This window comes from Gasterosteus aculeatus, chromosome 9 (genome assembly GCF_964276395.1).
Source record: "Gasterosteus aculeatus chromosome 9, fGasAcu3.hap1.1, whole genome shotgun sequence".
Classification (NCBI taxonomy): domain Eukaryota; kingdom Metazoa; phylum Chordata; class Actinopteri; order Perciformes; family Gasterosteidae; genus Gasterosteus; species Gasterosteus aculeatus.
In genome coordinates, this window is record NC_135696.1 from 17,506,679 (window position 1) to 17,515,812 (window position 9,134).

The 9,134-nt window shown below is 44.8% G+C and overlaps 1 protein-coding gene across 2 annotated transcripts in view; it reads right to left on the reverse strand.

The window, feature by feature from the left end:
- Positions 1-9,134, reverse strand: part of fbxw7 (F-box and WD repeat domain containing 7) — a 78,492-nt gene extending 69,358 nt beyond the window's left edge. Inside the window, exon 1 of one of the 2 annotated variants that reach the window (XM_078109169.1) lies at positions 8,634-9,134. The gene's annotated coding sequence lies outside the window, so the exon portion shown is untranslated. The remainder of the gene's footprint in view (positions 1-8,633) is intronic. The other variant, XM_078109170.1, reaches the window with a different exon arrangement.

Sequence of the window (9,134 nt, forward strand, 5' to 3'; positions counted from 1 at the left end):
AAGAGCAAGGTCAGAAGTGTCAGGGTGTTGATTAATATCATTACTGCAGAAGGAGAAGAGAAATCCCTTGGCGCTTTTGCAGACTTTAAAAAAGGGTGAGACCGGCTCCGTTGAGATCCGTTTCAATTCAAAACTATCAGAAAATCAGGTTTGGTATTTTGACCAAACCTGATCAACTCTCTGTGTGCAGATGTGATGCTGCCTAAAGTTTAACAAATAGGAGAGGGTTATAAATATACTGACACGCAATGACAAGTAATTGGAAATATAAAACTTGTCTTGCGTGTCCAGTCTAAAAATAAATAAATAGCTCAGGATTCAGATATTAATCAGATACTAATCCTACACTGGAGGATACAGTTGCACGATATTGAGAGGGACATATGAAAGCGCGTGCCTAGGAGAATAAACATCACAAATAGGTACATAATCTGATCTTTTGTTCTTCCTGTTTATGCCAACAATAGTGCAACAGTTGAGTGGAGCATGTCATCAGAGGACCGTTTACTTTACCGGCTTAGTTTACTATTTTCTCTTCTTTAAATTAGCTGCTAAACACACGTTTGTTAATATTACCTGGCTCCATATTACATGGAAGACACGCTTGTTAACGAGTCGTTTTGCACCAGTGAGTTGGCGCCACAGAAATCCTCAGGCAGACAAAGATGTTCTTAGAGAGCAGATTAAAGGGTGTTTCATCCCAGAGGAAATCATGAGGAACCTGAGCAGCAACGTGCTGCTGCCATGGCAACACAGATAAGCCAACCGATGCCACGACTTGATGACCATCACCAAAATACTTCAGTGCTGGAAACAGGAGCGGCAGACCAAAACGCTCATCCATCAACACGTTGTCAATGTCACAGATCTGAATTGACCGAAACAGGATATAATACATAACAATATCCCACCCATTGTTTAGTGCTTTAAGATCTTTTCCCAAACATCAAGAGGAAAAAAAAGTAATTGCTTTTCAAAGCGCAAAACACAAGGTCAGGGAGAAAAAAAATTTGATCTCCATAATTGCTACGTGATCACGTGCGAAGGCATGCAGAGGGTGAGAGGAGATGCAATCAATCACATACAATTACTGCAATAGGAAAGCAATCGCAAAAAAGTGGTGGCTAAACAAAAGAGCCGACCCACACATGAAACATGAATGAAACAAAAGAAACGGGGGAAGCGGATTCCTACGAGAGACAGAAGGGGCCCCAACCTGTGGGGCGGCTCTGGGAGAGCTCGCCGGTGCTTTGGGGGTGCGGCGCCTTATCTGCAGCACCACAGACCTGCCGCTTTAAAGTGATGCTGAACACCGACTGAGCCGGGTTGGGGGGGGTGGGGGGGACGGGGGCACGGAGAAGGCTAGGAGGAAAAATAAAAAGAAACAAGAAAAAAAAGAAACGGTGAGAAAACGACTGTAGGCTAAAGAGGTTAACTTTCGTCAGGCGATGCCAGGAAAATGCGCCTCAGATCATTTACAGGAAGCGAAGGTACATTCTCCAGGTTGCACAAGCCTAACAGGTTTTTGTTTTTCGCCTTCTGCATCTTGTTTTGGGGGAGGCCATCTTTCCTTTGAGGTAGTAATGAAGAAAGCATATGGCGGCCATGTGTTGTGGAGCGATAGGCTGCGTCGGGAGGAGGGGACGAGCGCGGGACACAGTCAGATGGCCAAAAAGTGGGGAGAGTGAATTGACAGAGCGTTTCGTCTGCGCCTTCTGTTCGCTGCAACTCTCCCGCAAGGATTATCCTCTCTAACGGACTTAAAGGCACTTTAACTGAGCCGCCAGATGCCCGAGTCCCCGACGGAAAGCCACCCGGGTCAAGTCTGAGGGAGGAAATCCTGCCACGACAATGCCACACATTCCCGTAGAGCCGGAGTTCTGAATGGCACCAAAACCGTCAATTATTGATCTGAAGAGGGAGAAGGACACAACGCCATTCATGGAATAAAGACTCCAAAACAACTTCCTATGAATGGAGCTATCAAAGCTGTGTTTATATTCAGGAGGACGAATCGGAACCAGATTAATTTGTGTCTCCTCAAATCGAGGATCAATTCACACACACGATACATTTTAGAGCTACAGTAAGCGCAGCTCAACCTACTTTAATTTTGATAAACAGTGAATAATTCATCCAGAAGAAAGGGTATGTAGGCCATTGAACTGTGATCTGCATAAATTCAAAGAGAAAAAACATTTCGCTGCAGTTTCTCGGTTGGCAAAGTGAGCCGTGAATAAAGTAATAAATTGCAGCGAGTCGACGGACCAATAACAATGTTTTCCACTTAATTACCACAGACGGTGAGGTTGGTTTTGGCCACATTAAAAGCTGAGCAAAACAAGCATTAAATGCACATTCATGGGGGACATTCTAACTATTGCAAACAGTGCAACTGCACTTTGAATGTCAAACTTGGAAGGGCAGACGATTGAGAGCGTGCCAACTGCAGACCCCCGTGTGACACAGAAAAGACAAGGACGGGACGCTGCAGTGACTTCGGCGTTTTAGTTGATTAAGGTGAACGAGGCAATTCAGAATCAGGTCAGTAGTTCTCTGTTCTGCTCCAGAGCTCAGAAATGTGCTCCTTTCCCTTCAAGACATCCAATCGTGTTGAGACAAATAACCTTACGACATAGACGACCGAGTATTCAATCTTCTCTCTATATTTTGTTTGTGGGTTTTTTTTGACAACTGTTGGGTCGATGATATTTGGATCATCAGGTGAACAAAAAAAAAAAAAAGAGCTGCCAAACGTTTCGATTCAACCGGACCTCTTAAAGTGTATACTTGTTAAAACAACTATGATTTGTAAGAGCTATACAAGCTGATTAACTACTCAGTTAATATATTGGTCGACAACAAGAAAACAATGATTAGATATTCAATTCAGAGAAATCCTGCGAGTTTGTACTGGATGTGTTGAACAGATGCAGCAAAAACAAGGAGGACTCTTCATCCCGTAATCATCATCATCATCATCATCAATAATCTCCAAACTTTAGCTCCACGTTGCCCCTGCAACACAGTGTAAACAGCAGATGAATGACAGCACTCACATAACCAGGTGACTAAGCTTACCATCTGCAGAAAGAATTTTATGAATCAATAGTCAAATAACAAAAAACGGCATTACCGAGAAAAGTGAAAAGGTTCTGGTGAACCTTTAACGGTCTCTCTGTGAAAAGTGACAGCTTCCTCTTGGACCACGAGACAGTGGGAAACCTCCGACCGGGCGAGTAAAAGAAGCCTCCATTCACAAAGACGGGCGTTACCATGCCAACGGGACCTCTGCTGGGAGAGGCCTCCTTTCAAATGGGTTTCGCCGTGCACCTCTGCTGCAGCACCGGAGAAGGACCGGTCGGCCTTTGAGAGCGGCTGAGTGGCGCGAGATGAGACGCAATTGTGTTAACGCGAGATGGACGAGGTCCGTGCTGAAAGAAGGAGCCGCCGACGGTGAATCCCAACCGGAGCGAGGTGCTGGATCCGTGTGTTTCGGTGCTACTTAACACAACCACAGGGTCACCAGTCATCAGCCTGAAGGCATGTGGACTGCAAATAATGGCCAATTTTAATAAAAAACTAGTATGCCGAGAGCTTGCATGACAAAATATGTCAGGGCAATACGCATATGTCAACCGCAAGAGATATATTAACTATATTCATAATGTAATATTTATTTATATAGTCTATATTATTTATTCTCAATAGTGTATCAAAAGACAGGACTATGCAAGAGGTTACATGCACTCACGGATATACAGAGAATCATCACTCACATTTAACTTCAGGAGTCTGTGGGGACCGAAACGAAGCTGAGAGTAAAATAATCAACTAAAATTTATCAGGCGGCCAAAAAGACAACTCCAAATTATTTATATTGTTGCTCTGTAACTGCTGGATGTGTAAAGAACAAAATAGTTTGTTATTGTGTGTTTAGAGTGAGGAAGTATTTGGGATTTTTTCAGGTTTTCAATTCAGCTCATCTGAAAAATGTTTGGTTCGAAACGAAAAGCGCAAATATATTACAATAGATATCACGGTACAAATGGCAAACAGAGCGCGAACCTCCACCGTAATAATCAGTGGATCGGTCAGTGATTTGCAGCTGCTCCTAAATTCCCTGGGCATCTCCCTCTCACCAGGCACCACCAGGCATCATCCTCTCACCAGGCACCACCAGGCATCTCCCTCTCACCAGGCACCACGAGGCATCATCCTCTCACCAGGCACCACCAGGCATCATCCTCTCACCAGGCACCACCAGGCATCACCCTCTCACCAGGCACCACCAGGCATCACCCTCTCACCAGGCACCACCAGGCATCACCCTCTCACCAGGCACCACCAGGCATCACCCTCTCACCAGGCACCACCAGGCATCACCCTCTCACCAGGCACCACCAGGCATCACCCTCTCACCCGGCACCCTGACAAGTAGGTCGGTAGAGTTTCCGTAATCCTTCTGACAAACAAACAAAATAACTACAAAAGAAACCCCTCCTTGGCGGCGATGATGTTTCCAGCATGATAAACGGTAAATCGACGTGTACAGATAGTCTTCCTGCCACTCAAAACACTTTTACACCACATGTCACCTCTCACCCATTCGACCAGGTTTAAAATGCAAGGTGCCACCTGCCCATCAGCAATAGTGACATTCACAAAGCGCAGGTACACCTTCCGGGATCAATTTGGGTGTCAAAGTGTTTTGCCTAAGGACACATCTACATGGATACAAATACATTTAAAATGAATAAATTTAAAAACTGGTTCCCAATTTAGTCTTTAAAATGTGTGGCGATTTAGAAAAGCCTCCGAGCGTCAACCGTATTCAGAGACAATATTGTCAAAAGAAAAACTCTACCGCTGTAAGATCTGCCCTCTGTGAGAACACTGTCCCATCCCAGGTTCCTGTAGATACGACGACGAGTGAAAGGATGCTCAAACTGCTAAAAATGTGCTTCTTCAGCACCAAGAGACAAAGAAGGGGGTCTTTCCAAGGAAAGGATGGGGGGATTCATCTCCATTCTGCTATTTTAACTCATCGGGTGGGGGCTAAAGAAATGACTGCCACAGCACAATTCTTAAATATAATTTACCCATTATTGACCTGTTTTGTCCCAATCCGCCCCCCACTATGTCTCACAGCAGAGCCCACATCAAAGCAATATGCCTGGGAGATTCCTCGCTGTTCATTAACCAACTCAGCTGCATGGCACAGCACTGAATTATTAAAATGCTCCTTGTGCCTCGCCGATACAGAGCAGAGGACCATTCGCAACCCGCGCTCAGCGGTCTGTACGTCTCGTTAAAGCACATCAAGACCAGGAGGTCTCTACATGATTGACCACATATGATGGACCACAGCATGGGCGGCCAAAGCTTGCAACAAAATGAATAAAGATAGAGTGAATTTAACAACGGGTGGTAACATTTTTTTTCCACGCGCGTACTTCCCAAGGCGGCTGGATAACAGCGGGGCACGAGAACTTAATTAAATTACATTTTTCCATCTACATCTGAACGGAAGTTGGAGGACTCAAACGGAACATTAACAAGGACGACATCTAAAATGACAAACATTACATGACATATGATTCAGGCAGCAATGGTTATTGAGCGCCAACTAGAGACCAACGGACAGTGTATTGCCACGGTAACACAAGAGACCGCATATCAGCATCCACATCTCCCACTAGCTCACATTGATTGAGCGGCGGCCGAGCTGGGACGCTAACGTTAGCGTGCCTCACATCCATGTGGCTGGAAATCCCAAACAGAACAAGACTATCACTATGACCACAATATAGCGTACGGTTTCAATTTCAACCATTGTATTTGAGTGTCCAAAAGTAAAAAAGCATGTTCCGTTTAATCTGCATAGGCCTAACAAAAGCAACATGACTCCAGTCGGTATAGCCAGTAAGTGATGGCGATTCATTTACTGCCATAACATCCAAGTATTTAACCTACTTGCAGCCCCCTCGCTCCCACCCGGTTATTTTCCCGCTCCTGTATTTGTTGTCCATTGGTGCTCTGAAGTCACTATTGATGTTTTTTGGGGGGATTTCTTGGGGAATCTTCTCTTCAAGGTGGCTTGATCTCACTTTCTCTCAAGTGCCACACACACACTCGCTCCTTTTTTAAGTGTCTTTTCAGCATCGAGGGCCATTACGACCATCTAAAATAAATGAGAAGCGGCACAAGACTGACCCAAATCAACGCTGTCTCCCCTTTACAGCTACAAACATCCCTTTGCCACGTGAAACTGTCTTATTTCCCCCCCTGCACACAGTTACACAGCAATGTCCTCTTTCAAGTCCTCAAATTCATGATGCGTCCTCAATCTGTCCCCCTTTGTCCTCGTAAAACCACCACCATCAACTGGCCCAATCCAGCTGATGTCCCGATGCACTCATTAGCCACATGTCTCGTTCACTAAACAGTGTTCTGGGTCCCAAAAGACCCTGAGGACGGCCCATTATAACCTGCCTGCACGCACTGCTTTACTAAAGCAAGATGCTCCTCTCTGCGGTCCTTGTCCTCCTGGTCCTTTCTACTTCAACCAAGACCATTTAGGACGCCTACAGTGCTACCAGCGCTTTATTTACCCTGTTTTCCAGAGTTCGAAAGAAAGAAAGAAGAAAAAAAATGTGTCCAATCTTGAGTGTAAAGTATAGAGATGGCAGTGACAGATCTTTAAAACATTTACATGCAGTTTCCTCAATACCCCAGGACAATGCTACATTTCATAATTGGCTTAACATTCACAGGGTCGAGTGGTTGCCGACAGGAAACATTCGCTTGACATAAGCATGATAAAAAGTTCTGCGAGTAGCAACTTGGATCAGTCCTGTCTGCAGGAACGTATATCACACTTCTATTGACATCCTCAACCAATCTGACGCATACTCTCTTTATGTTTGGTCAACACAAGCTTCAAAGCCAGGAAATCTCACTGTCCATATGAGAATGGTTTGAGGAAGGCCCTGAGGTCAGCTACAGTCAGTGTGGGAATGTGTGTGTGTGTGGGAATGTGAAGCTTTCCGCAAACAAAGTCTAGGAAACCCCTCATCTCCTGCTCTCCAAGGCCTTGCAGCAACAATCACAAAAAAAAGGATTTTGTCATATCAGTGCTCTAACTTTATATTGCCTTAACCACAGAGATGGAGCAACACCGTCATGCAATGAACTGAAGGGCTCAATACTCATCAATATTTGATGGTTCTTCTCGGTTGGCTTTGAGTTAAATAAGCACTTACTTTTGGTGACTGTGGTTGAAGTGTCCTCAGTATATGAGCTTTTTTGAAGTCATATACAGATATGTTTAAAATATATTCATAGAATTTTCTTAGTATGGAAGCGTTTCAGTGTCAAACTCAAAACAAGCCAGATTTTTTTTTTATTCTGTTGAAGGAAATAAGGAAATAAAATCCAATTGTCTACATCCTCTTTAAAACGAATACAAGGAAGTAGTAGGTTAAATGTATTGGCTGTGGTAATGAGTGACATTAGACCTGACTTCATATATTGGCCAACCTTGGTTTAACAACGGTTGAAAAGCTTTTGTGAAATTCCTTTTCCTATTACGGAAAGTAAATCATCTTAACCATAGGGATGTTTACATCAAAACCTAACTGGCTTAGAAAAACCCCGAAAGAGAGACAGCACGCAGTCAAACACAAGGGGATCGGGGTGTGAACATGAATGAAACCGAAACACTATTTGGTATTTATGCAAGTTCTAGTTTAGCAGCAATGTGTAATGAACAGTTCCAGACTTGAATCTGTGCGAATACAGACGCCCACATGTTTCACTAACCTCAGACATGAGGCACTGGGGCCAAACTCTCCAGCACTATCTCCTGTGTTGACATGTGTACATACACATGTCAACACTTTATTACAAGAAAACATTGTTTTGAAGAACTGACTAGTTTTCACAAGCATCCAAGAGTGACAACTCGGTTTTAACAATGAGTCACACACTTACTCACAAGAGTGGAATTGCTCACGTGCATTGTCAAATTAGTTAGTTATTAGGACCCGAAACGTTAGCGGCAGAAATCTCTGAAGAGCCTCCAAACTGCAGTTATTGTCCCAGTGGCCACGAGAACATCTGGATTTTGCTAAAGTTGTGCTATTAAGTGAGGTCTGCGCAAATGCTCCGGCGTTAAGAGAAAGTCTTGACTATCAAGACAAAACTCGACCGCAGAGCTCCTAAATTACATCGTGCCGGAGTTTGCATAGTTAACGTGTTGCATGCGGCTTGAACTCATCACACTTTGCAGCCTTTGACTAGAGTTTTATTAGCTTGTTTTCAAACAGCCAAAAGTTTAAGCGACAGGGGGAGCACACACGAGTACGATTGTTTAAATGGATGTGTGAGTTATTGCGACGCGTTGAGGCGATCCCCGGTGATCCGAATCTGTCACCGTTAACTTCTCACAAGTTGCCCACAAACTCCACATCAACAGAAGTGCGTTACGGTGGGTAGCATTAGCAATGCTAACTCAGCTAACGGACGAGCTATGGGTTAGCTGGCTAATGCTAGGGCCCAGCTTCACTAGTGCATTTCTACGCGATTCCCCAGCTGTGATCTTGCACTTTGTAATTTTATTATGTGTTTACCTCAGAAACGTGGGGATGGATAAAGACAGCAGGCCTCTTCGGTCATTCCTTATGGTGGAGTATCCAAACAGAAATATCCCCTGGAGCTCGGTGGAGCGAACACGACGGGCTCCGATGAGGTGAAACGCTCCTTCTGTCTTTTCTTGGTTTCCCACCAGCAAGCAAGTCAAGTGTCTGCACCAAACTAACAGACGCTAGCGCGTTAGCTGGAGGGGCTAACTAGCCTCCACAGACCAAGTTCGTGTAGTGTTAGCTGGCTAGTAAAACACCGCTAACGTTAGCTGCTGTGTCAAACTGGCGAGTGCTGGTCGACCCTTTGACTCTCTTCTTTTAGTGGGCGACATGTGAAGGCGTCCGACCATTGCGAGAGGGGAAACACATCCACTGAGCCCAAACAGCGTGTCAGTTGTGAGTGATTAGCCGTTCACAGGCTCTTCGACAACCGCCAGGTTTGTTCGTCTCCTGACTCCACCGACTGGAGAGAATGGCTGTCGCGACGTG